Source organism: Canis aureus, chromosome 4, assembly GCF_053574225.1.
Source record: "Canis aureus isolate CA01 chromosome 4, VMU_Caureus_v.1.0, whole genome shotgun sequence".
Taxonomy (NCBI): domain Eukaryota; kingdom Metazoa; phylum Chordata; class Mammalia; order Carnivora; family Canidae; genus Canis; species Canis aureus.
In genome coordinates, this window is record NC_135614.1 from 17383598 (window position 1) to 17410285 (window position 26688).

The 26688-nt window shown below is 43.0% G+C and overlaps 1 long non-coding RNA gene across 1 annotated transcript in view; it reads left to right on the top strand.

Annotated features, from left to right (window-relative positions):
- Positions 1-206: 206 nt before the first annotated feature.
- Positions 207-26688, top strand: part of LOC144311812 (uncharacterized) — a 70514-nt gene continuing 44032 nt past the window's right edge. Inside the window, exon 1 of the long non-coding RNA XR_013377325.1 lies at positions 207-477. This is a non-coding gene — a long non-coding RNA (uncharacterized LOC144311812). The remainder of the gene's footprint in view (positions 478-26688) is intronic.

Consider the following 26688-nt stretch of genomic DNA (forward strand, 5'->3'; position numbering starts at 1 on the left):
CTGCAGGTGGCAGCAAAACCAAGGCTCATCAAGCGGAAGGCTCCCAGTTCTCTCCCTTGATGTTAAAGCAGCTCTCCTATTGCAGAGCACATCGAAATTTGGTGTCTGCATAACAGCAGGCTTGTTTTTAACACCCCCCCCCCAACCCTGGAAATAATATTCTCTAAGTCTTTTGGAACCAAACCTGCCAAGTAGAGTGTAACATGTTTCCTAATCATTTGGGCCACATTCTCCCTCCTGAATGGGTGTTGGTTTCAGTGGGAATGTTTTCTGCAGCTGTGGATCATTGAGAAGATGGTTCCGATTTGCTCTGGTAAGCTGAAGAAATAGCCAAGCACGTGGCATGAAGTGAAATAAGGACAAATGCAGGCGACACCCTGGAGGCAGGCAAGTAGGGACAAAAGAAAGTCTGGAGGGCAAGGTGGTGAACTGGATTCCAACCCGGCCAGCACTGTCGCTGAGGCACACCTCAGCCAGGTAAGCCTCTTCCTCAGAACATACTCCTCCCCCACTGCTCCTGACTTCTAGAATCTTGTCATGGAGGACAGAGCCTCTCAGAGAGTTCAGCTGTTACTTCTGCAGGGACGTCATCCCCCCTAACACCCACCTCCCTCCTCTCCCACTAAACCAGGTTATGCACTTGCTCATAGCTCAGGGCGCGCTTCCTCTGTGGGGCTTTTCACAGTGTGTCATGATCTGACTGCAATAATACATGTATCATCTCTCGCCTACTAGATGGTACATCCCACGAAGGGAAGGAGAGTTTTGTTTTGCCTAATTCTTTATTCTGCAGGCATGGCATGGCTCCTGGCATGACTGTGGCACAGTTATTGACTGAGTAACTCAATGATTATGTAAACAGAAGAAGGAGTGTAATATAAAGGCAGAGAGCCAGGTTGATCTGGGTGGAAGTCCTGTGTCTGACACTTACCCACTCTCTGTTCTTGGATGTGCTGCTTAAGCTCTCCAAATTTCAGTTTTCTCATGTGGAACATAGAGGAAATAACGCCTATTTTGCAGGATGGTCGTAAATATACGAGAAAAATCTATGTAAAGTGCTTAGCACAGTGCTTGAAACAGAGCAACTCTTCAAATATGATAGCTACTTTCATTTTTATAGAGGAGGCTTCATATGCAATTTTCTGGGGGCAACAACAGGGATTTGAGTTCGGAAGGAGATGAAATGACTAACAAGAGAGCTTGTCAGAAAGTTTTGGTGAGAGGGAGGAAGAGAGAACTGTTGGAGGCAATGGTGCTGCTGTTGTAGCTGCGGCAGTGAGCTACTTGGCAGTCCTGGAACCGTTAAAATGTTCTGAGCTAGAGTGTGGAATGGGACAATACTGCTGGGAGTCAGAATAAATAATAAGCTGACTGGCTGGAGCCACAGCCTGGTTTAAAAATGGAATGTCATTGGCTCATCGATAGAAGTGTCAAGAATGTAAGGGTGAGCAAAGCAATCAGATATTTAAGTGCCAACAAGCCAGTTATAAAAAAGGACTGTGTTCAATGGAAGTGCGGCTAAAGGAAGCTACAGGCGCAGGGTGAGAGTTGGTGTCTTCTTCCCAAGAAGTGCTTTCCAGCTGTTGTGTGTTTGTTTGTTTGTTTGTTTGTTTATTTATTTATTTATTTATTTATTTATTTATTTATTTATTTATTTATTTTCTGTTGTGTGTTTAAAAGCAGCTCTTTTAAAAGTGCTTTTGGGGCACCCCGGGTGGCTCAGCGGTTTAGCGTCGCCTTCAGCCCAGGGCCTGATCCTGGAGACCTGGGATCCCACGTCAGGCTTCCTGCATGGAGCCTGCTTCTCTCTCTGCCTGTGTCTCGGCCCTCCCCCGCCCCCCCCCGCCCCCTCCCCCACCTCTGTCTCTCATGAATAAATAAATAGAATCTCTTAAAAAAAAGTGCTTTTGAGTATCAGGAATATTCACAATAGGTAAAAAGTAGTAAGGATCCTAATGTCTACCAACTGATGAATGGGTGAACCAAATGGGATATGGGATAGCCATATAATGGGATGTTATCCAGGCATAAAAAGGAATGAAGTGTTGATCCATGCTGGGACATGGTTAAACCTCATAAACATTTATACTGAGTGAAAGAAGGCGGACACAAAATAACAAATATTGTATAATCCCATTTATACGAAGAACCTAAAATAGTTAGATTCATAGGGACAGAAAACAGGGTAGCTGCTCCCTGTGCCTAGGGGTATGCCTTGGGGAGGGACTGCTAAGGGGCTTGGGTATCTTTTGGGGGTGATGGACATATTCTAAAATTAGACTGTGGTAATAGTTTCACAACTTTGAGTATACCAAAGACCATCGAAGCATGCACTTTACGTGGGTGAATTATATGGTATGCGAACCAGATCTCTTTAATAAAGATATTAAAAAATATCAGGGAGGCTTTTTTACTGAGTATCACATTACAGTCACTTGAGGAGGCTGACAAAAGGACTGGTTCGCAGGGCCCCAGCTGCAACCAGTGAAATCAGAATATCTGAGGAATGACACGGGCTTTGGGTACCCCCCCTTTTTTAAAAAAATATTTTATTTATTTATTCATGAGAGACACAGAGAAAGGCAGAGACACAGGCAGAGGGAGAAGCAGGCTCCTTGCGGGGAGCCCGATGTGGGATTTGATCCCTAGACCCTGGGATCACACCCTGAGCCAAAGGCAGACGCTCAAGCACTGAGTCACCCAGGCGTCCCAAACTTTGGGTCCTTGTGAAGTCGGCCTTGACAGCTTCTGGCCTGGATGATCAAGGAAGTAGATTTGGATTTTTCTGCCTCTAGAGGACCTACTAGGGGGAAAGATTGGGCACATTCAGTTTTGTTGTTGATTTTGTCGATCTGTGTGTCTGAGGTAATTCCTGTTTACTTTTGCTTGAAGGCAGGGGAATGGCTGAACTCTGTGGCCTTACTAGAATCTTTCCCATTTAGGATTTTGTGATTAAATTCATCCATTGCAAATGTGATAAAAAGAGACAAGCATTTGCTCTAGTAATGTCTGGAGCTTTAGTACAACTAGAAACATTCTGTTCATTTGAATTTAGTAAACAGAGGTAATGACACGGGTAATAACATGAACGTTTTCATGCCAAAATTGTACTTCCTACTTAGACAAATTAAAATGATTAAGGTCTAGGAAGAAACTTTTGTTTCATTACTGCTGTCATCACTATCAATACCATAATCAAGAGCAATTAATTGTCTTTTTCTTGTCCACTTTGGCCGGGGCAGGTCAGCCATGTCTTGTTAGGCCAACCAGGTTATTTTTTTGAAGAATAGTAATCAACGAATGTCCCTGTCAAAATCCTTATGAAAGCTGACCAGAACTAGTTTGAATTGCAATAACCTTTTAAAGAATGAAGAGGGTTGCTGATATCTTGAATTTTGCAGTGCAAGAAATGACGCTGGGAACGTTCAAAATAAACACATTAGAATAGAGAATGTCATCCTATTAAATTGGATTTTGGAAGGCAGCTCTAGTAGCATGAAAGGAGGAAAAAGAGATAAAGGACATTTTCCATTTATTGAGCTACTATGAGTCAGACATAAAGCTTAATGCCTCCTACTATGTCATTTTATTCTGCTTCTAATCATCTTTCCAGGTTAGCATTTTCTTTTCTTTTCTTTTTTTTTTGCATATGGGAAAATGAGGCCAGGGAGGCCACCTGTTTTTGCCCCAGGCCCCAAGCTTGTAAGTGGAGGTCTTGACTCTGCCTCTAACTCTGTCAACTTGTCATTCTGAAGAAAGGGTAGATTGTTTCTATTTGACAGCTTTGTGTGGGAGAGAGTGCTGAACATTAGAAGACCCAATTTCAAATTCTGTGTGGTCTTAGGCAAGTCACAACCCCGGTGTCCCAGTTTCCTGAGCTATAATTGAAGGTGAGAACATTTGGCCCCCGGGATCGTTAGGAGGCAGATGAGTTGCCAGGTGAAAGTGCTCAACAGCTTACCTGGCACGGTATATAGGTGGCACTTTACAAATGTCACGCTGGCCACTTCGCCTTTGGGTTTCTAAGCCGTGCAGAAGCTTGTGTGGAAGAGGTGAGGCATGTTGGGAAAATCGCCAGCCTCATGTTAGAGTGAAAACCGTCTGCACCAGGGGTCAGGCACGAACGCCCAGGCTAGAAAGCCTTCAAGTGGGTTCTGTGTGGGCAGGTATTTTGCTTTTCAAAGGAATTATTTTCCTGGCTTGAGTTCTTTCAGGAAACCATTAGACTACAAACTAAGAGGAATAGATGAAGCATCTGCTCTCTGCTAGGTGCTCTGGGGAACAGCTCCATCTTTCAGGATTTCAATGTGCAGTTGCGGAGGGCAAAGCAAACATATGTGAAACAAGAGCAGCACTGAAAGAGGTATTCCTTTTTTTAAAAAAAATAGTATACATCATGAAAATTCAAAACTAATAAAGGGTATATGGTGGAAAGTTATTTAGCTGCCTCCTCCCCCCCCACCCATGCCAAGCACCTTTCCTGCCCTGGTTCTCTTTACCCTATAATCGATTTCTTTGTACTTTCTGAAGAAATTCTTCCTATCTGCAAATATATAGGTATGTAGAGCACCTTCCCTTTATCAAAATACCAAATGAGACGTACTATAATACTGTTCCACATTTTGCTTTTTAAAATTCATAATAGATCTCAGATATTGTGCTGTATCAGTACATATTGATCTCTCTCATTCTATCTAATGGAATTCCTTTGTATGAATGTACTGCACTTTATTTAATGGCTCCTTATCAATGGTCTTTTAGGTTGTTTCCAGGCTTTTGCTACCTGAACAATGCCGCAATAAATTTTCCTGACAAAGAGCCATAATTAAGGGCTAAATTGTGTATTCAGACTGTAAGTGATTCTTATTTCACAGCATGGGTGCTAATGGCATTTTGAGCAGGATAGTTTTTTGTGCTCCAGGACTATCTTGCCCCTGGCATGATTTTTGACGTTTCCGCTCTGGACCTCTCCACCCTCCACCCCCTGCCCCATCCCGAGTTCCAATATGCTCCCATTGTGACAACCCCAAATGCCTGCCCCTCCTTGTGTCTAAATTCCCTTTGGGAGGATGCTATTGTCCAGAGTGGGAACTGTAGCAAATGTGGAGAGTTGAAGCTGGAAGCCCAGAAGTGGGGGAGAGGAAAGGGATGGCTGAGCCGGACTCTGAGGACTGGTGCAGGATTTGGGGACAATTAGAGAAAGGGCCAGGGACGGAGTCACCTCAGTGAGGGCTTTCCCTCTCTCCCTGCACCTGCCAGCTTACTGCCAGAGAGATGGCGCGATGTCTGTAGAGCTGATCGACCTGCTGAATGGTTGGTCCTCAGCCTCTAGTGTGGTCCTGGAAGTTCTCCTGGGTCTTGACTTCAGTTTGCCACGCTGCCCTGTTGGCCCCAGGGCCCTCCAGTCACAAGGGTGGAGTTGCTGGCCTGGTGACTGTTCACCAGTAGAACAGGGATAGCCATCAGTGCAATTGAATGGGGCCACCCGACTGGACTGGGGGCGGATTACACAGCGCTTGAATTTTCGCTCTGCCGTTTCTGTGCCTGTGAATCATGAATTCTTGGGCAGTTGTAGTCAAGGCTTTACATCGTCGAGCCCCCCTCAATTGGAGAGAGTGAGTCAGAGTCAGGTTGATGTCTATATCAGTGAGATGCAGGGAGAAGAGTTGCAGGAGAGCCCACAGGTAAGGAGTGTTAGGGACTGGGGGAGGAGAGGGATGGATTCTGTGCCAAGGGAAAAATGATTGAAGTCAGTGATTTCCTAACTGGGTTTTGCATCAGAATCAGTTAGAAAAAGTATAAAAAAGAAAACAGTGCATATATTCCTTGGCTCCACTCCAGACTGAAGAAATTGGATTCTCTAGGATTAGGGTCTGTATTTTTATTATGATCCTCAGGCAGTTCTTATGCCCTGTAGTGGCCAATCAAGCTTGGAAAACCCTGATTTAAATAGAGTCCAATCAAATAATTCCCACATCACAAATGAGAGGGTTAGAGGAGCTCGGCATGTTGCTTTGCTGGCTATCTGCCCTGTTGGTAAAGGGAGTGAGCAGGTAATATGCTAGGTGGTTAATTATATTGGCATTTATTCATTCTGAAATGTTTACAAAAGTAATTAGAAGTCAAATTAGGTTTGATGCTCAGTGACCTTTAAGGAAAGGCTTGGCTTCAAACAACCAAAAAAAAAAAAAAAAAAAAAAAAAAAAGAAAGAAAGAAAAAAATGCTTATTTCAAAGGTTAATCAGAGCAAAACACAGCATGATTAGCTGGGATCTCCAGCATGCAAAAGTAGGGTGTTATTTGACATTAAGGATGAGAGGAAATGGAGATCACTTCTGGGTTGTTGTTTTTCTGGATTGATTGAGAATGTGAGAGCCACCTTCTTAGAAATAAGAATCCCTCTCAGTATGAGCCTAGAGGGGAAAAGGTGTTCTGAGAAGATATGCTGATCAAGTCTTCCTAGATCCGAATCTTTCTTGACTAGCCTAGCAGTTTTCAACTTTTTGCCTGTCCTGCTGGGAAGATCTTTTCAACTGTGAATTCAGAGGTCTTGCTCTAATGGGGAAGCATCACCAAACTGGACCTCTGTCTATTCTTACCTCAAGGCCTAGAGACTATCATCCCACCTTCCAATGGTGCTAAGTCCTCGCCTCTCTATGCAATTACTTTCTCCCTAGCCAGGGATGGGTATCCAGGATCCCAGGGTGCATTTTCCTGACAGTGGAGTTCAGGCTGACCAGCTATGTGATTTTAGGCAAGCTTCCCAGCCCTTCTCTATTCCTCTTTTGCCTTTCTAGATCCATTTTCCACCTTGTCCTATGCCCTGGGAGACTTCTTCTTCTTTTTTTTTTTTTTAATTTTTATTTATTTATGATAGTCACACACACAGAGAGAGAGAGAGAGAGAGAGAGAGGCAGAGACATAGGCAGAGGGAGAAGCAGGCTCCATGCACTGGGAGCCCGACGTGGGATTTGATCCCGCGTCTCCAGGATCAGGCCCTGGGCCAAAGGCAGGCGCTAAACCACTGCGCCACCCAGGGATCCCCCTTGGGAGACTTCTATAAACTGCATCATGTGGACTTCCTTGCCAGCTGACTTCCTGCTGGGTTCAGCCAGTACGGGGAAGGAATGTCCCTTACCTGCTTGTTTGGGTTGCCCTGGACCTAGGAAGAGCCCTCCTTGCCAGCCTCACCTCCACCTCTGGGCCTTTCTCTGAGCTCCCTTTGCACCTTCCTTCCCAGAGGCAGTGATGGCCTCATCCACTGGTGGTATTTCCCTGACCTTGGAGAACCTCTGTAAATAATACCTTTAAGAGAGTCTCTTCAGTTCAACACTTTGAGGGATCTGTTTATTTTATTTTATTTTTTTACATTTGCTTTTATTTAAGTCTGATTGGCCAACATACAGTGTAACACCCAGGCTCATCCCATCAAGTGCCTTCCTCAGTACCCGTCACCCAGTTACCATCCCCCCCCCCCCACCTCCCCTTCTACAACCCTTTGTTTGTTTCCCAGAGTTAAGAGTCTCTCATGGTTTGTCTCCCTCTAATTTTTCTCACTCAGTTCCCCTCCTTTGAGGAAAACTGTTTTAAATCTGAGTCCTGCCTGATGGACTTTTAAAAAAGTTATCAAGTGGGGGAAGCAAACCTTCCCCTGTCTGCCTTGGTGTAGTTATGCAGATAACTATGAGATCTATTTGGGGAGTGTGCTTCAGAAGTGGAAGTGTTCTAATGTGGAGTGGCATCGGAGTTACTGCTATGTGGCTCCAAATAATGTCTGACACCTCTCATAACCCTATGGCATTTTGGAGTTTTCAATATTTGATATTTACGTAGTAAATTCTCGATAAAGTCAGAGAGCAGGAAGTGGGGAGACGACGACAAGACTGTTTTCCTCCTTTCAAGTATGTAGACTCACCATGTTTTTGGAAGATAACAGAAGTGCCTGGTTTTATTGTCTTTGTTATTTATAGATATTACTTCCAGATTCTGGTAATAGGTTGGGGTATATATATATATATATATATACACACACACACATATCTATCTTAGTTTTCAGGTTGCATTAACTTTTGGTTTATGTTTGGGTTCCATAGATATTTTGTTTAAAGTTAGGAGAAGCTATGTCAAGGATTACTGGGAAGACTTCATTTTAGCCTAAAAACCTCGAAAGCACAAGTTTTTAAATGGCTACACACATTATGTCATAATTTGTTTAACCATTGCCCCATTGTTAGATAACCACATTGTTTCCAGTTTTGCTCTTTGATGAATAGTGCTAGAGTGACCACTCTGGCGCTTTGAGTAGTGTGCACATCGTTCAACAATGCTAGGCACTGCTCAGGTCAGGTCCTCGTGGATGCTGCAGTAAATGAGGCAAAGCCCTACTGTCATGAACTCACATTCTAGTTGAGGAGAGAGAGACAATAAAGAAACAATTGAATGAAAAGGGTAAGGGGGGGGAAGGGAGATAGATAATGGAATGCCTGTTTAAATAGGGCAATCACCAAAAGCCCTTCTCATATGGTGATCTGAATGATATAAGGGAGCAAGCCAGGCAGATCTCCGGGGGAAGGGCATGCCTGACAGAGGGAATGGCAAGTGCAAAGGTCTGGAGGCCGGAATGTGTTTGGTGTGCTTGGGGAACAGTAAGGAAGTCAGTGGGACTCAGAGGAATGAGTCAGGGGCAGTAGTAAGAGCTGAAGTCAGAAGCAGAACTGGGGGCAAGATCTTGAAGAGTCTTATAGGCCATTGGAAGGGTTCTGATTGGTGATGGGAGACCCTGGAGAGATTGGAGCAGAGGAGTGACAGGATCAGACTTTGACTTAAAAGGCTTTTTTTTTTTTTTTTTTTTGATTAGAGAGAGAGAGAGAGCGAGTCCAGGGAGAGGGACGAGCAGATAGGGCATTGAGTGCAGAGACATGGGACTCGATCTCATGACCCTGAGATCATAACCCTGAAATCAGGACCTGAGCAGAAATTGAGAATCAGACGCTTAACCGACTGAGCCATCCAGGTGCCCCTAAAAAGGCTCTTTTGATTGCTGTGTGAAAGCTGCTTTGAAGGGGGCAAGGGTAGAGTGGGAGGTGACAGGAGGCCTTGGGAATAATCTGGGGAGAGGTGATGATCCAAGGTGGCTTGGATGAGGGTTGTCACAGTGGAGGTCATGAGGAAGGTGGATTGGGGTGTATTTTAAAGGCAGGGGTGCAGAGTTTAACCAGCAGAGTATGAAAGGAAAGAGTTAAGGGTAACTCTGGGCTTTGCCCTGAGTAATGGTGATTGAAGGATAAACAGATGAATGTTTTGTTAGGGCAGGAGTTTTCAGTCCAGGGCAATTTTGCCCACCCGGAGGACATTTGGCAGATAGCCTGGTGTCACAATTGGGGCGGAGGATGTGTAGGCAGAAGCCAGGGATGCTCTAGACCACCCACAATGCGTAGGAAAGCACCCCACACCCCATAAAGCATTATCTGCCCCCAAAATGTCAATAATGCTGAGACTGAGAAACCCAGTGTTAGAAAAATCACTTTTTTTTTTTTTTTTCCCTTTTCTCAGCCTCTTTCTTCTCTTGGCTTTATTCTCTTCCTCTAGATGATAGGTTTCTTTGCCATGTCTGGTACAAGTTAGGAAATGATTGGTCCACGTGTCCTCCCTCTGTCCCACCAAATGTGAACTTTAAACTCTTCCACATTCAACTCACTATACATGGTCTCTGTTTCAATTCCACACTTTTAGCCAAGAGAATTTCCTTGGCCTGGGCATTTTCTCTGTTCAATCAGGCATGTCAGAGGCAGGCCCACATGGGTCCCCGTCTATTTAACAAAGATGGTAGGGAAGATATTCTGGGAAAGAATGAAGGTCAGATAAGAAAATTAACTGGAGTGTCTCTTGTATGAACTTGGAAAATTCAACCTGAAGACTTGACTCCTGGGGGCCCTGCACAGCCCATACAGCCGTCTAGGCCCCATCCTTTAAAATTAGCAGGGGAGGGAAACCACAAGAGAGGGGTGATGGCTAAGGATCTCCCAGGCCATATTCCAAATCTGGATCCCCACTGAACTGGACATAAAAGAGAAGGCTGCTTGCTGTGTTTTCCCCTTCTCTTTTTAATTGAATTTGAATCCAGCATATCTTCAGAGGAAATCATCTGGAGCAACAAACACTCATTGCTAGTGACTGGCATGAAAAGTAATAGTGGGGAGAAAGCATGGAATACACTGTGCATTTATTGTGACATATGGCTCTCCTCCTGGATTTTCATTGACTTTATTATCCAGGCAGGAACTTGTTTTCATAGAGAAAGGGGTGTTCTGCAGATGGCAGCATATTGGAATCATTGTCAAAAAGAGGAGAGATGATATCAGCCTCGTATTGAATCAAACATTCAGTTAAGAATTAGTCTGAGATAATTTTTCCATGCAGTAATGAGCATTTTAATATTTCCAGCCTGCTGTTCCACATGACTAATGCACTTCTCACAAAGGGATGTCTCTGGGGGCCTTAGAATCGGGCTAATAACAACTGTGGTAGGGACAGGATGATGATGGTGAGGAGAGAGGTAGCTCAGGGATGTGCTGGAGGACTCCCAGCGTGGGCAAAGCAGGAGACTGTGGTGACCAGAATGACTTGCTTACTCCTCCCACCCACTGGAAGTAGCTGCATTTCTCAGATCAGTGAGTTAAAGCTTTGAAAGTCCCTGTCTACAGGTCCCTTCATGTCACAGCCTGTGTCAATACTTCATTCTTCCTATGAATGAATAATATTCCACTGTGTGGCTGTCTCACAGTTTATTTAATCCATTTATTAGTTGATGGACAATTGTGTTGTCTCTAGTGTTTGGCTGCTGGGAGTGATGCTGCTGCAAATATTCATGTGTAGGCCGTGTGTGCTTGAGCCCTAGCTGGTCACTTTATAGAGACAATGGCTCTGGAAGTCTGCCATGATCGGCCTTCTTCTCTCTTCCCTCTTCTTCCTGCCACAGTGGATTGCTCTCTCCACTCTCGAGATCTTGTGCATCTTTCCATTATTAGACTTTGTTGCAGTCTAGTATGATGTTTTCCTTGTCATCCCACCTGTCACCTCTGTGAAAGCAAGGACTGTGTCTAATTCTAAGCTAGTTTTACGTCTTAATTGCTGGCTTTCCAGTTATGGCCTTTAGAGACAATGGGTTTTTCTATTGTACTTCATTTATTTATTTATGTTTTTATTTAAATTAATTAAATTAAGTTAATTACATTTAGTTAAATTAACATGCAGTGTAATATTAGTTTAAAGTAGAGAAACTAATATCAGAAACACAATATCCAGTGCTCATCACAATTGCCCTCCTTAATACCCATCACCCATTTAACCCACCCACCCCTCGCCCTGTATCTTACTCTTTAAAGGAATTTCAGGGAATGAATTTGTCCTAAAAATTCCACATCTTTTTCTCTAGTGTCCATGGGTCCTTTTTTGGCCATGGCCTACTCAAAGGTGGCTGGAATCTGTCGACCTTGTTCATTCATGGTGAACCAGAAGGAAGCAGCAGGGGGATTCAGAAAATCAGATATTTTTTCCCCCTCATATTTATGATGTTAAACAATCTTTTTGTGTCTCTCTTATTTTTTTCTTTTCTGAGCTCTGAAGGAGGGGGAGCACCTAATGGAGCTCCTTGTGGGGAGGTTCATTCAGTGAAGCATTGGCATAGGTGGCTAATAAACATCACTTAAGGGTGGGGCTATGACCAGTGGGAGACTTCTTGAGGCTGGCAGGCGACAGTGTTGTTGTTGTTGATGACACAGTTGGACTTTCTCTTGAGCATCTGCTCTGCTGGAGCTGACATCTTCTGTATTTTTTACAGGAAATGACCAGATCTTTCTTTAGTAGCTCAGGGCTCTGTGTCCTCACCATGGCTTTTGAAGATGATGCAGCCAAGTGACGAAGGTCATGTCAACTGCACTGAGTCCTCTGACAGGAGGACTTCTGAGCTGTCATGGCCATGGCTGCTGCTCCTTGCTGTTGGATCACTGTGTCCTCCTCAGTCCTTATAACAATAGGAGACCCTGGAAGGTTTGGCATAGGGAAGTGACATGATCAAACTTTGATATAAGAGGCTCTTTGGGTTGCTGTATGGAAGATGCTCTGAAGGGGGCAATGGCAGAGCAGGGTGACCAGTTAGGAGGCTTTGATGATGAGATGATAGTGGCTTGGATGAGGGTTGTTGTGGTGGAGGTCATGAGGAGTAGTTGGATTGTGGGTATATTTTGAAGGTAGAGGTAGCAGAGTTTAATCATGGCTGTAAGCAGGGTGTGTATGAAAGAAAGGAGTTAAGGATGACTCTTGAGTTTTGCCCCAAGTAATGGTTGAAGGATAAATAAATCAATGTCTTGTTAGGTCAGGTATTCTTATGCTTATGTGCCCTCCCATAGCACTCACCTCCCATTTTGAGGCTGCTCATTTGCTGGCTTGTAGACTCACTAGTCTGCATGGTCCTGGACAATCAGGATTTTGTTTCAGCTCCATGCCGACACTGCTGGGTGCTCTGTAGGTTCTCAGGGATTGTTTTGGAGTGGGCCACTTCCCGGCATCCCTTTAGGGCTTGCTGAGGGCGTAGATAAAACAGGGGGAGGCTCTCTGGGTGTGGGAAACAAGTAGGTGCGAGTGTGGAATGAGACTGGAGGCCTCGGTACACTTTGGCTTAGAGAGAGGCAATCCTGGAATTTATTTATTTTTAATTTATTTTTAATTTATTTTTATTTTTAATTTTTTAAAAAAGATTTTATTTATTTATATGAGAGAGAGGGACAAGGATAGCAACAGAGAGTATGAGCTGAGCTGGGGAGGAGAGGGAGAAACAGGCTCCCCACTGAGCAGGGACCCAGATGTGGGGCTCCATCCCAGGCCCCCAAGATCATGACTTGAGCTGAAGCCAGATGCTTAACTGACTGAGCCACTCAGGCACCCACAATCCTGGAAATTACACTTTTATTCTTATGAGGTTGTCCAAACAGCCTTTATGTTTAAATGGTCTTCTAGTTGGATGGTATCTCTCTGTCTGTACTTGGGCTGCTAGGCCTTTGCATAGGGCTTCTCAGGTGAGTTCCAGCTCTGAACTTTTAGAAAAGGCATGTGGCTTCAAAATTATTTTCTTCTCCTGATTTGAAATTGCCTCAGCTTGTTGAAATCACCTTAGAGGACCTACTTTTTTCTGCCCAAATAATAAATCCCTGGCCATGTGTTGCATTTGATACTTTCCCAAGTGCTTTCAAAGAATTCTTTCATGGAGCTGAGGCTGTGTTTTCTCCTTCTGTCATCGCAAGTGCTGACAGGACACTGCCTACCTGGACGATGCAGCTACATCTAACTTCAGCGAGGATGTGGCAACATTTGCTTTTCCATTTTTACAAATAAAGCAACCAGTGTTATGGAGGCAACGGCTATTTAGAGCCACATATGGGTTTTCTTAGTCTTTTTTCACAATGCCACTCATTTCCAATCACATTGCTGATAATGTGTTGACCATACGTGACTGCTTAAATAGTTCATATATTCTGGTAAGAAATCTGTTCCTGTCTTGCTCTCTCTTTGGATTTCCTTTGCCTGCCTTTGAGAATGAACAGCCAGGTAATCAAATCAGTGAGGCATCTCTATAAAAAAGCCAAACCAAACCCCCAAATAAACGAAGGTGATGTTTATCTATGGGTTTTGAGAGAATCCAACCACAGGGGTGCTAACAGACCGAATAACATGGAATTCCAAGGCTCAGAAGCCCTGTCATTCTATCACACCGCAGCACAAGGAACCTTTCATGTGCCTGGGACACTAGAAATAACTAATTAGATTTTTTCCTTCTCTTATAGGTGCTTACTGGGGATACCATTCACCCCGCAATTAATGCAAACCTGGTTAGGGAGTAGTGCCATCTCTTCTGCTCTATCTCCGCATCCTTAGCGACTGTAAGCCTCATGAGGTCATGTCTTCTAGGTCTCTACCAACTTCACGGTGTCTCTCCTGGGGTAAACCCCAGCGAAGAGCTGCTTTTGAATATTTACAGGTGTACCCCATTTTATTGCACTTTGCTTTATTGTGCTTCGTAGCTGTTGCTTTTTTTTTTTTTTTTCCCCACAAGTGGCAGGTTTGGGATTAGTCTGCCGTTGAGCAAGTCTGTTGGAGCAATTTTTCCAGCAGCGCTTGCTCACTTTGTGTCTCTGTGTCCTATTTTGGTAGTTCTCACAATATTTGAAGTTTTCCATTATTATTATATTTGTTATGGTGATCTGGGGTCAGTGATGATGACTCGCTGAAAGCTCAGATGATGGTTAGCATTTTTTAGCCATTGAGTGTTTTTTTTTTTTTTATTAAGGTATGTACATTGTTCTGTGTCTGTGTGTGTGTGTGTGTGGTTTTTTTTTTTTTTTTTTAGATATAATGCTATTGTGTACTTAGTAGACTACAGCATGGTGTAAACATAACTTTTATATGCACTGGGAAACCAAAGATTTCATTTGACTCACTTTATTGTGATATTTGTTTTATTGCAGTGGTCTGGAACTGAACCCACAATATCTCCAAGGTGTTCCTGTGTATTTCCATATGAATATTCTACCTTCAGTTCAAATTCTGTATGAGTTAAGTTAGTCTCCTCTTTGTTTTAAAATAAATTTAAGACAAACCATAGGAGACTCTTGGCTATGGGAAACAGAATTGCTGGAGGGGAGGTGGATAGGGGGATGGGGTAGCTGGGTGATTGGCATTTAGGAGGGCACGTGATGGGATGAGAACTGGGTGTTGTATGCAACTGATGAATCACTGAACCCTACTGCTGAAACTAGTAATATACTGTATGTTAATTGAATTTAAATAAAGAAAATAAAATAGATTTAAGTCAGCTTACGTGGATGTCACATGTCAAGATAACATAAATTAGAGAAAAGTAGGGAAAAATGAAGAAAGGGTAGGGCCATAAAGTGGGGCCGCCATGAGGCGTGGAGGCTACAGGTGAACTGCAGATGTAGCTTTAGCTGATAGGAAACCAAAGGGTTACATAGTCCATTGTCCATGTGCTAAATAAAGCAAGCCAGCTTCTCAGGAGGAGCACACCACTGGATCCTAAGAGCCTAAAGGGATTTCCTAAAGGCTACCCATGAGACTCACAGCTCTCTGCTGGCCTGGGCTCCCCAAGGGATAGATATTTGAGTACAGAGAGGCATAGATGGACTGCACAGCTTTCAAACAGTCCTTCATATATTTTATTGGTCTCAGCTGAGCTTTTGTTCAAATGCAGTTTATTTTTAAGAGAACATATCCATCTTGCTCCCAAATGAACTCTCCCTTCTGCTTCTCTTTTTCTGACAGAAAGCTAAAATCATGCAGCCATGTAAGTCTGCATGATTCGAGCTGCCCAGGACTCCTTTGCTTATTTCTTCTCATATCCAACCAGCTGTTAAAATCTGCTTTCTTCAATTCTACTCCTCTCCTCCTCTCCCTCCTCCCTCTCTCCTGACCTCCTTCCCTCCCTCCCTCTCTCCTTCCCTTCTTTCCTTCATCTCTCACCATGTACCAGAAGCTGACTACGCAGATGAAGGCATGATGTTAAATATATGTACTGGTTGGCAAGGGGACCGGCCAACCAGAAGGAATATCAGCTTTGGCACCGGAGCAGTGTTCTCAAAGCCTTCTGTGCCATGCATGAAGACACAAACTCTATTTGCTGAGTTGGGGAAGAGGGTGGTTTTGGGGAGTTCTGGGAGAGGGCTGGGCACAGGGGTGAGTGAGTGTGGTTTCCAGTAAGGGGCTGCTTACTCACAAGTGGAGAAGTGTTTCAGTATTTTTCACAGCTGATGCACCTGCACTGGTGGATGCTGGCGCATATCAGCCCTGGGTGGATGGGGTCGCAAAGAGGACTCTGCCCTGGTTCCTATCCTAGAGGAAACTGGAGTTCACTACTTCAGAATGCATTTCAGAAACATCCTTTCCTCTGTCTATGCCACAACTGTAATTTAGACCCTCACGGTCTCAGGCTCCATCGACTACAATTACCTCTTAACCGGTAACTCAAACTGAATTTTAATTTCTTTCCTCTTTTATTTTTGCTTTCCAATGTTTCCTGTATGTGCTGCTAGAGATTGTTCCCTAAAAATACTGCTTTTATCACACTATTACCTTCAACTCCAAAACTGTTAATGGCTTTTCTCTCCTTTCTAGGATAATATTCACACTCCCTAGCTGGGCATGTGGGGCCTTCTGGTTTACACCCGTAGCACTGCATCAAGGAATATGGTGTCACAGAAGGACCAGCTATAGTCTCCTCTGTTCTTAGGTAGCTTAAAATGGGCAGTGAAAGTGTGGAAGAGATATGTGTCATGACTATTATGTAGAAAAAGCAAATGTGGGAAACAGGTGATGATGGGGTGTGGGGTGGGGCAGGCTGGTGTCATTAATAGGATTGGACAGTCAAGGAGTCAAGTCACTTTCAATCTGACTTCTCTTGGTGAGCCAAGAGCAATGGATTCCTGGGTGCAGGCCCCTGATTCTGGGTGGTTGAACCTGGGAAGGATGAGGGAGGCTTGTCAACCTGAAGATGAAACTTGTTATACTTTCTGACCTGCAAATCCAGGATGCAAAGGCTTTCCAAAGTTTCGGTGCCCTGAGTAAGATTCAAATGGGGCAGTGCCAATGTGTTTGAGACCTACTGTCACATATCTTACTACCTTCCTCAGAATGTTACCCTCAACTCTCAGTGGGCATCTGGCTGTCCTGGGCCTGACTGGCTTCACAAGAGAAGCTCTGCGGGGAGTGACTGAGGACTTTTCTCTGAGCTGTTCTTTAAGACCAAGTTTGGCTCCCAAGTGCCTGGGCTTAGGCCAGAAGAAATCATTCCTACCTACTACGAACTGATTACTCAGTGCGTCAATCTTAGAGGCAGGGTTGTAGGGCTACCAGAATCTTGACTCTTTCCACTTTATGGCTTTGCCTTGCTGGAGCTAATACTTTTTGGGAGTGTGGGCAGAACAAGGATCTTCCGTGGGCTTTATCTGCCACCTTGGGAAGGGGACTTTTAAATCTCTAAGCCCCAATGGTATTTCTATTTGTTAATGAAGATGGTTGAATGTTCATGTGCCTTGAGGGACAGGGATGCCCTTCTCCAGCAGAAGTGCTGGTATTTCATGACTGAGTGACGATAGCAAAAGTCTCGAGCTCCCCAGTCATATATCTCTGCATTAACTTCAGTGCCTTTTTTGGTTTTAGACATTGAAGGTCCTTTTAGAGAGGGCATCCCGCTCTTACTTGCCAGTATCCTCACTATTAGCCCTAGTGTACTTCAATCATCTATGCCGTTACTGTTTGGGATTTGAATTGTCATGAGATTTAAAATAAAATAGTGCATATAGGGTGCTTAGTGCAGTGATGGACACATTTTAGGAGCTCAATAAATCGTCATTACCATAATGATTCTCATTGAATTGGGAATATCCTATAATCACAAAATAGGCCCTCAATCCACATTAGTTATTTAGATGAGTATCACCTGGCAAGAGTGGGGAGCTGGGGTCCAGGTCAGAGAAGTTTTCAAACAGGGAAGGGAGTGAAGGGCCTGATATACGTATATGACTGTGTACCCAGAGGACATCCTGAGCATCTGAAGGACTAAGGCAAAGTTCAGCAAATTAAGACCCATGGGCCAAATCCAGCCCTTCTTGTCTCTGTCTAACCTGAAAATAATGTTTTTTAACAGCTTCAAATGGTTGAAAAAAATCTAAAGAAGAATGATGTTTTGCAAAATACGTGAAAATTGTATTAATTCAAATTTTAGGGCTCATAAATAAAGTTTTGTTGGCACACAGACGTGCCCACTTGTTTATGCATGGTCAGTGGTTGCTTTCACTCTGTGACCGCAGAGTTGAGTAGTAACACCAGAGATGGTATGGCTCCCAGGCTGAAAATATTTCTACCTAAGGGCCTTTCATAGTAAAAGTTTTCCTCGTTCTATGGCAGAGTGATTTAAGAGAGGGAGGTGAAGGAAAACTCAAACATACTTCACTCAGTTCACAAAGCTTCCAAAGGGAGGCCCTGCTGATTTGGGCCAAGAAATTAGATTTTGTCCTGTTTCGATTCAGTTTAGTGAATACTCACTGAAGGCTCCCGATATGAAAGACATTGCCCTGGGTACAAAGAATTACCCTCTGCCCTTGGAAACATCACAATATTATAAGGTAATGGAATTATGGGCAGAGCTGTGGAATTATCTAGATTTAGTTTCAAATCCTGGCTCCATCACTTTATTAGTTGTGTGTTCTGCTGGTTATCTTCTTTTTGCTTTTCTTCTCTTTGCTGCCCTGATCTGTGGCTGGGGAAGGTGATCCATGGATTTTACCAGTGAACTCCCTTGCCATTCAGCTTCCAGGTGGTTTTGGCCAATGGGAGGTTTGAGCAAGAAATCAGATGGTAGGAGCTAAGGGAGTCAAGATATTTATTCTCCTACTCTCCTTGCCAGTTGGGGGTGTTTGGCTGCATGGCTCCCATTGGAAGGCCATTTGCATATAGCTACTCTTTCTGCTGGGTACTGATAACTACTCTTCCCTCTTTCCCTTGGGCTTTGGGTTGTAATAGGTGCTAATGTCAATAGCTTCAGGCTGTTGCAATAGCCCTCATTGGTTCTTAAACATTACCCAAGCATTTATAAATAGTTCAAGTGAGCTTTAGCTTCTTCATCTGTAAAATTAGGATATCACATGAGTTGTTGTCATCACAAAATATATAAGCTCCTACACAGTGTCTGGGCATGCAGTAGGGGCTCAGCAAATACTATTTATCTTCTGCTTTTCTTAAGAGTTTATGGTCTCTTAAGGGAGATGAGCCAGAGGCTACAAAAAAACTTAAGCCAAATTATAGTCGTAGTTTAGGGATTATTAGGAAAGGACAAATTTGTAAAAATAGTTTGTAAGTAAAACTAGCAGGATTTAGATGCATGGGGTCGGGGGTGGTGGACTGGGGGTAAGCTTAAGTGTTTTGTTTGGATTATTGTGTGGGTGGTGGCATCATGACAGAGATATTGTAGGAGGAGTTCCCAGATTAGTGAAAAGGATTATGAATCCATTAGGACAAGTGAAATTTGAAATGCCTGTGGTATGGCCACAGGATAGTGTGAAATAGGAGTTTGGCTGGGAGGCACTGGAGCAGGGTCTGTGCAGGAGAGGAGCCTTTAAGAATCACCAATGTGAAAAAAAAAAAAAAAAAAAAGAATCACCAATGTGCAGGGGAATAGTTAAGAGTCAAAGAGGTTGATGGGACATGGGTTCGATGGGAAGACAAGATGCTTTAATGGCAAAAGGACTAAATTGGAAGCCAAGTGACCTCACTTCATGCTTTGGCTTACTGTTTAACCTTGGAGACAATACTTCACTATGTTAAGATTCTGTTTTCTCAGCAAATAAGGAGGTTGGACTAGGTGGTATCTATGATGCTATAGGACTTGCCGTCTAATTGGGAGGTAAACCATGAAATAAGCAGAAATTAATGATTGTATTTTCAAGAGCCAAATGGACAAGAGCCTCTAGAGACCCATGGTCTTCCTAATTAATGACTATTGTTTAGTGAGAAGGTACAGAAAAATGTCTAAGGCACAGTTTCATGGAATTATAATAATAATTGTAATAACAATGGCCAGCATCCATTGAGTGCTTACTGTGCTAGGTATGACTCTATGGGCTTCACGGGTATTATCATTTTTTTTTAAAGACGTTGCTTATTTATGAGAGAAAGAGAGAGAGAAGGAGAAAGAGCAGGTGAGCATGAGGTGGGGGAAGGGCAAAGGGAGAGGTTAGAAGCAGACTCCCCACTGAGCAGGGAGCCTGACATGGGGCTCCATCCCAGAATCCCAGGATCATGACCTGAGCCGAAGGCAGATGCAATACCAGGGTGCCTGAGCCATCCAGGCACCTCGGTGTTGACATTTAATATTCACAGCAGTCGTGTGAACTGGGGGTGATTTGGAGGCCTCCATTTTACAGATAAAAAAATAAGGCAATAGAGAGATTAAACATCCCACTCAGAGTCATAAAGGTGAAGGAATCCAGAGTCCAAGCATTGAATCCCAAACTTTTTATTCACAGAGAAAACTGAGCTCTGGGGAAATGCCAGTCGGCAGTACACACCTTGGAACTAGTAATGATTTCAAGTTAACCATAATTATAAGAGAGGCGGAGTCAGGAAACAGACTTGTCAGTTATCTTTACCAGTTGTAGGAATCTGTGTTGATTATTAGTATTTTTTTTTTTACTACATTTTGCTAAATTTATTTTTGATCAGTGCATTTTGGTAAAAATTTTAAAAATTACATATGAACACACATATATTTAATGCACTCATATATTAATGTATACAAATTCCATCTTTTGTGTACCTTATCTCCTCCCCCCTCCCCCAAGAATTAACTTTTTCTGAATTGTTTTTGGCTACAAACTTGGCTACTTTTCTCAATGAGAGTAGGTGAAGATGGATGAAACTTACCCTTGTGAGTACCGTTTGGATACTGTTGAAGTCATTGCTTATTTACAGTCTATAATGTCCCTTTTCTGAGGACTTCTCAGGTAAAATTCTCTTGTGTTCTTGTTAATATTAATTATAATCTTTAAAGCAAACACTTTAGTTTTTCATAGAGGCTTTAACAAAGCAAACGATCGAGTGCTTCTTTTTAGCTTGAAAGTTTAAGAGCCAAATCTGTGGCCAATGGGCAGCATGAGTGCTATGCATTTGTTTTAGCTTTATTCTTGCTCCCACTTTATGATCCTCTGTTAACTTTTTTTTTTTTTTTGCCTGCTTTTACCTTATGGCATCTTGTTGCAATTTACGTTACTACACTCAGAAACTAGGCAGAGTTTAAGTAAACTATATGCCCGCATGTCGACCCTGTGGCATGTGCACATTTGTATACATAGTGCAGTTTGGGTTCTCCAGGAGACCAGAGCTGGCTCACCAGCATAGGGACCATTAAGTTTCCGTAACCACTCAGCATACTGGCTGATAACAAAGAGGTCACCAAAAAGAAACTGATAATTAGGAGGATTATCACAACCATCAATTCACAAATCCCTTTGATGAGTGTTGGTTGCACTTAACGACTCACTGCAGATCGAGTCACATGGCCTTTCAGCAGTAATATGAGCTTAGGAAGCATTAATGTAATGATGACAATGAGTAAACAATCATCTTCATAATGATAACAATTTGATCCAGGCAGGAGGGAAAATATTCCTGGCTGAGCTCGCTTGACTGTGACAGGAGATGGGAAGTCAGAAGCTGGTTGAGGCAATGAAAGGGCTGATGGGGTTAGAAATTATCGAAGACATGAGCTTAAGAAACATGGAGTTGTGGTGAGGGTGGGAATGTGTGTGTAGGATTGACTCATGTTATGGTGAGAGCTGGGCTCAGAGTGAGGAGTGAGGGAGGCAATACACTGGAGTGTGCAAGAGGATAGGTGCTCGAGTCAGACCGGCTCTGTTGCGCCCTGACTGTGTGACCTTGGGCAAGTCACTTGACCCCTGTGTGTCTCAGTTCCTGATCTGGAAAAGCATGATCAAAAAGTACCTACTCCAGGGGCTTCAGGGTGGCCCAGTCGGTTAAGCATCCTATTATTGATTTATGCTTGGTCCTGTCTCAGGGTTGTGAGATCAAGCTCAGTCTGGAATCTGCTTGGGATTCTCTCTCCCTGGCTCTCTCTCTCTCAAATAAAATAAATAAATCTTGAAAAAAAAGAAAAAGAGAAAAAACTCACAGTACCTATTCCATAGTGTTGTTGAGGGATATCATGATAAAGTCATAAAGTGCTTGGGTCAGTGCTTGGTGCCCTGTGGGAGTATAACTGGTAGTGCTTATGGTAGGCCCTAAGACAGAGAAGGCAAAGATTCTCAGGCTTCTCAGGGGATTGCACTGCCTTTCGAAAGTGGGAATGTCATTGTGGGAGCCATGTTATGTTATTTAAGCAACATAGAGTTTATTGTCTCTATTATGCATTGCATGCTATATTTCAGTTTAAAAAATATTTATTTATTTGAGAGAGAGAAAGAGTGTGTGTGCATGAGCAGGGGGAGGGGCAAAGGGAGAGGGTGAAGCAGATTCTCTGTGGAGCAGGGCTCTATCCCATGATTCTGAGATCACAACCTGAGCCAAAGGCAGACATTGAACCCACTGAGGCACCCCAGTGCCTGACATTCTATTTTATATCATGTTCTTATTGTTTTTTCTCCCTGTGTAGATTGCTTTGCATCACATGTAGCCTGGATGAAATATCTAACATAGTAGAGTTTCAATAAATCCTCAGTGACTTCTATTGAAAGATGCACTGAATATTTTGAGACAATGAAGAAATTAGTGAGCTTGAAATTTCAAATGAAAGTATTACCATGAAAATGCCAATAATAATAGTAAACATAAGTTTGTATAGTATTTTTGACCTGTCTCAACCATTTCTTAAATATATGAATTCTCATAAACTCTGTGAGGTGGACAACATGCTACAAATGGCCCATTTTACTGATGAGGAAATATGTGGCTTAGAGATTCAGGCCTGTGCCACTGTGAGAAAGCTCGAGTGAGAATCCAGATCTTCAGACACCACCAACAAAGAAATTGTTTTCCATACTGCTTTGGTGTTAGGAAACCTGAGATCTGTGATTCACTGATCATTAACTTCTCTGGAGTTTGTCTCCTTCACCTGTAACAAGAAGGAGATTACAAAGTGATTTTCCCAGGGTTGCAGAAGAATGCATGCTCGTGCATAGCAGGCTGATGCGAGAAGGGGGGTGGGGAGAGAAAAGTGAGTGATTGAGATCCAGGTTCCACCTGAAGGGGGCATTTGCTCACCAGTTCTAGCTGATGGTTGGCAGCAAGGAGATAGAGGTCCAAAGTGGCCAAAAATTTTTTATTTTTATTGAAATAGAATTAACATGCATGTTATATTAGTTTTAGGTATATAATATATTGATTCAACAATTCTGTATATTACTCAGTGCTCACTAAGTATAGTCACCATTTATGTTTTTTTTTTTAAGATTTTTAAAAAATTTATTAACTCATGAGAGACATACAGAGAGAGAGAGGCAGAGACACAGGCAGAGGGAGAAGCAGGACAATCCCTGGACCCCGGGATCACACCCTGAGCCAAAGGCAGATGCTCAACTGTTGAGTCACCCAGGCATCCCACCATTAATGATTTTTTAAAAGAAAAGCCCCAAATGTGGCTTTTTATGTGACTCTCGCCATTTTAAGTATGGATAGCTAATTCAAATTAAAAGCAAACAAATTGCAAGGATCACATTAAAAACTGTATGGGTTAAATCAGACCCAAGCTGGCAGCTGGCCACTCCTATATCAGATGAATTTTCAAGGTCCCTTTCAGCTCTAGATGCAAAAAGCCCAGTAGCTTCTTGCTGAAAGGTGGGAAGCCATTTATCTCCACTCATCATTGAAACTTATCATCTCTGTTTCCATCAGAGAATATTCATTGGGACCCGGGCGGGGGGGGCGGGCGGTGGGTGATGCCACCCTGAGCCTTCAGGTTCTCACACAGAGGGGATGGAATTACCATGCCACACTGTCGTGAGTGACAGATGTAGATGCAGGGGAGAGAAAAGCAGACCTAGGTTTAATTATGTAAATCTATGACTAGGCTTTAATAAGGCACTGCAAGAAAACTGTCATAACTGCCAAGTTTAGGAAATAGGATGAGCAAAGTTTTCACTCCTGGCACTATATTTGGGAAGAAAAAAAGGAAGAAAAAATGCAGAAGAGTTGGCTCTTCTTTGAAAACCTTCAGAAACACATCAGGGATTCCTGAGCTTCTTGCTCCTGCCAGGCAGCATTTGCGGTGACAACTAGTGCTGAGAGCCCAGCAGCCCACACACAACTCCTTGGGAAAGGAGAGAGCTGAAGTTTCAAGGTTGGTGTCTTCTAACGAGATCTCAGTGAGACAGAACTTTCCATCATCACCTGCCAGTTCTTTCTCAAACTAGTCAGCCCCTCTTTTGCCTCACAACTATGCTTCTGCTGCCTGTTTTTGGAATGTGCCAGACAGCACCGGGGGGGTTGGTAGTGGCGGAACAGGTAGTGGGGGTGGGCATTTTCTTCCCTAGCAGGTGGTGGGAGCTAGATGATGCTACCTTTATTTTAACCTTCCAAACACATATTTGTTTTTCTTCTTTTCTTGTTTTTTTTTTTCAACATATTTTTAGTATTAAAAAAACCCCTCCCTATCTTGATAATATAGGGCTAGGATTTTCAAGGCCAGGGCTCCGTTGGGCATGAACTATCAGACACTCACTCTGAGGAGCTAGGCCAAAAGGGCTCATAGGAAAGGAATTCCCAGAGCAGTTCTGCACTTTATAGTATAGATGTCCTGAGCTCAGCTTAGATTAGATCTTTTTCCAGTGAAGAAAACAAAAAGGGCAAACCACTCTCCCATTTCTTCACCAAATAACCAAATAAGTTGCATGGAAAGAGAGGGAGGAAGAGCGAAACAGAGAAAGATTATGAATGAAAAGTCTTCCGAGCCATATCGGTCAATGAAATGTTCATGGACCTTATCTGGATCCCGAATTAAACAAACTATTATAAATTTACATGCCAATTAGAGAATATTGGGGATTAGTAAGGAATTATTATTATAGTTGTTTTCTGTGATAATGATTTTGTGGTTCTGTTTTTAAAAGAGTCTTTATCTTTTAGAGATGCATGTCGTGGTGTTTATGGAGAAGATGACATAATGTCTGGGATTTTTAAGAAAGTAATTTGGGAAGGGAAGAGTCCAATGTGGGCTATATCCAGCTGTACTCACTGGCAAGAGCTGACTGTTAGATTTTTAGGCACTTTGTGAGCTACTTGGTAAAGAGTCATTAAAAATTAAATTCTGTAAGCCCCATTTAAGTAAAATATATTCTTATAGAGGTAATAAATACAACGTTTCACTTCCTGGGTATTTTATTACAATTGTTATTATCTATGCTCTTGAAATGATTGCATCTAATGTTCCTAGATGGTGGGAATGCGATATAACTGTGTGCTCCTATGCATTCCTTCTCAATCCCCATTCAGTATCAGTATGTTGGTAACTTGAAATTAGAGAAATCCCCAAATACTACAAATCCAGAATTTCTTTGGGGAGAGTTAGTTGTTATGTGTCTACTACCACCCCACTGGAGAAGTGGAAGGGTTTGGGTGAAACAAGACTCCTCACGAGTTGATAATTGCCTTAAAATGGAGTGAAAGGGAAGTGGGGGCTCATTAATTATTCTCTCCACCCTTGGAGAAGTGAAGGTTGCAGGATGAGGGAATCAGACAGGTAACGGAGACCCTATGGTGCAAAGGAAAGAGCAGTGGTCACAAGGACATGAATTCCTTGACCGGCTCTGCTCTCAATGAAATGTGGGACCTGAGGAAGTCAGATAGAGCCTTTGGGTCTTGCTGTGCCTGAAACATAGCTTGTAGTTAATAAAGGATTGTGGTATTCATGGCTATCGGGTGAGTACAAGGATGAGCTAAATTATAGGTGGGATTGTGGGAACATATTAAAGAAGGAATACCAAATGAGAGAATTTGTCCTTCATGACTGATTTCCATGTATTCTAGATGACAGCCTCTGAGTGACTCTCCCAGAAGCTTTTTCTCTAGAGTAATTTGAGCTTCTTGGCTCATGATGATGGATCCTTCTGGGGAGAGAATTATTTCTGATTACAGAAGGTACAGAAGCTGAAACAGAAAGTAGAAATAGCCCATTGACTGATGAGTTGATACATACAATGTAGTGTATACACACAGTGGGATACACTTGGCCATATGAAGTAGTGAAGTACAATACATGCTGTAACATGGATGAACCTTGAGAACATTGCACTTGGTGAAAGAAGCTGGTCATGTAAGATCCCCTTGTGTGATTCCATTGATGGAAACGAAATGCCCAGAAATGGCAATCTATAGAGAGTAGATTAGTGGTTGCCCAGGGCTGGAGAGTGGTGGTTGGGAAGGTCACAGCTAAGGGGATGTGAGGTTTCTTTTGGAGTGATAAAAACATCCCAAAATTGATTGTGTTGATAATTGTGGTACTCTGTGAATACACTAACACCATAGACTTGTATATTTTAAATGAGTGAATCTTAGATTGTGTGAATCTTATTTCAGTAAATCTGTCAAAAAAAAAGTGCAGGCTGACGGAGTTCAAATCCTGGTTCAATTTTCTTATCAGTTATGGGACCTGGGGCAAATTTTCTTAACATTTCTGTGCTTATTTCCTCATCTGTAAAATAAGGATAAAGCTGGTACCTGCCCTGTGGGACTTTTATGAAGAATTAATATAGTCCTCACATAAGAGTGTATCAAAATGCTTTCAGCGTGCCCTACACATGAAAATAAGGCAATAAATGTTAGCTACTATCATATATGTTAGCGAGGAAAACTTTTCTCTAGTAGTGGAGGAAAGAGGGAAAGGATTGGCTGAGGTTTGGTTTTCTACTATTTAATCCTGGTCTGGGAAAGTGAAAATATAACCAGTTTCAGGGAACACCAGTTACACCACTAATGGGTTACAGGGAACACCAGTTGAATAGTGCTCGCCAAAAGATATGTCCATGTCCTGCCTCGAGCCACACACCCCTCCCGTCTCCACCACTAACCTTGAATGTGACCTTCTGTAGAAACCCAAATTTGCCTTTGGGTTAACCC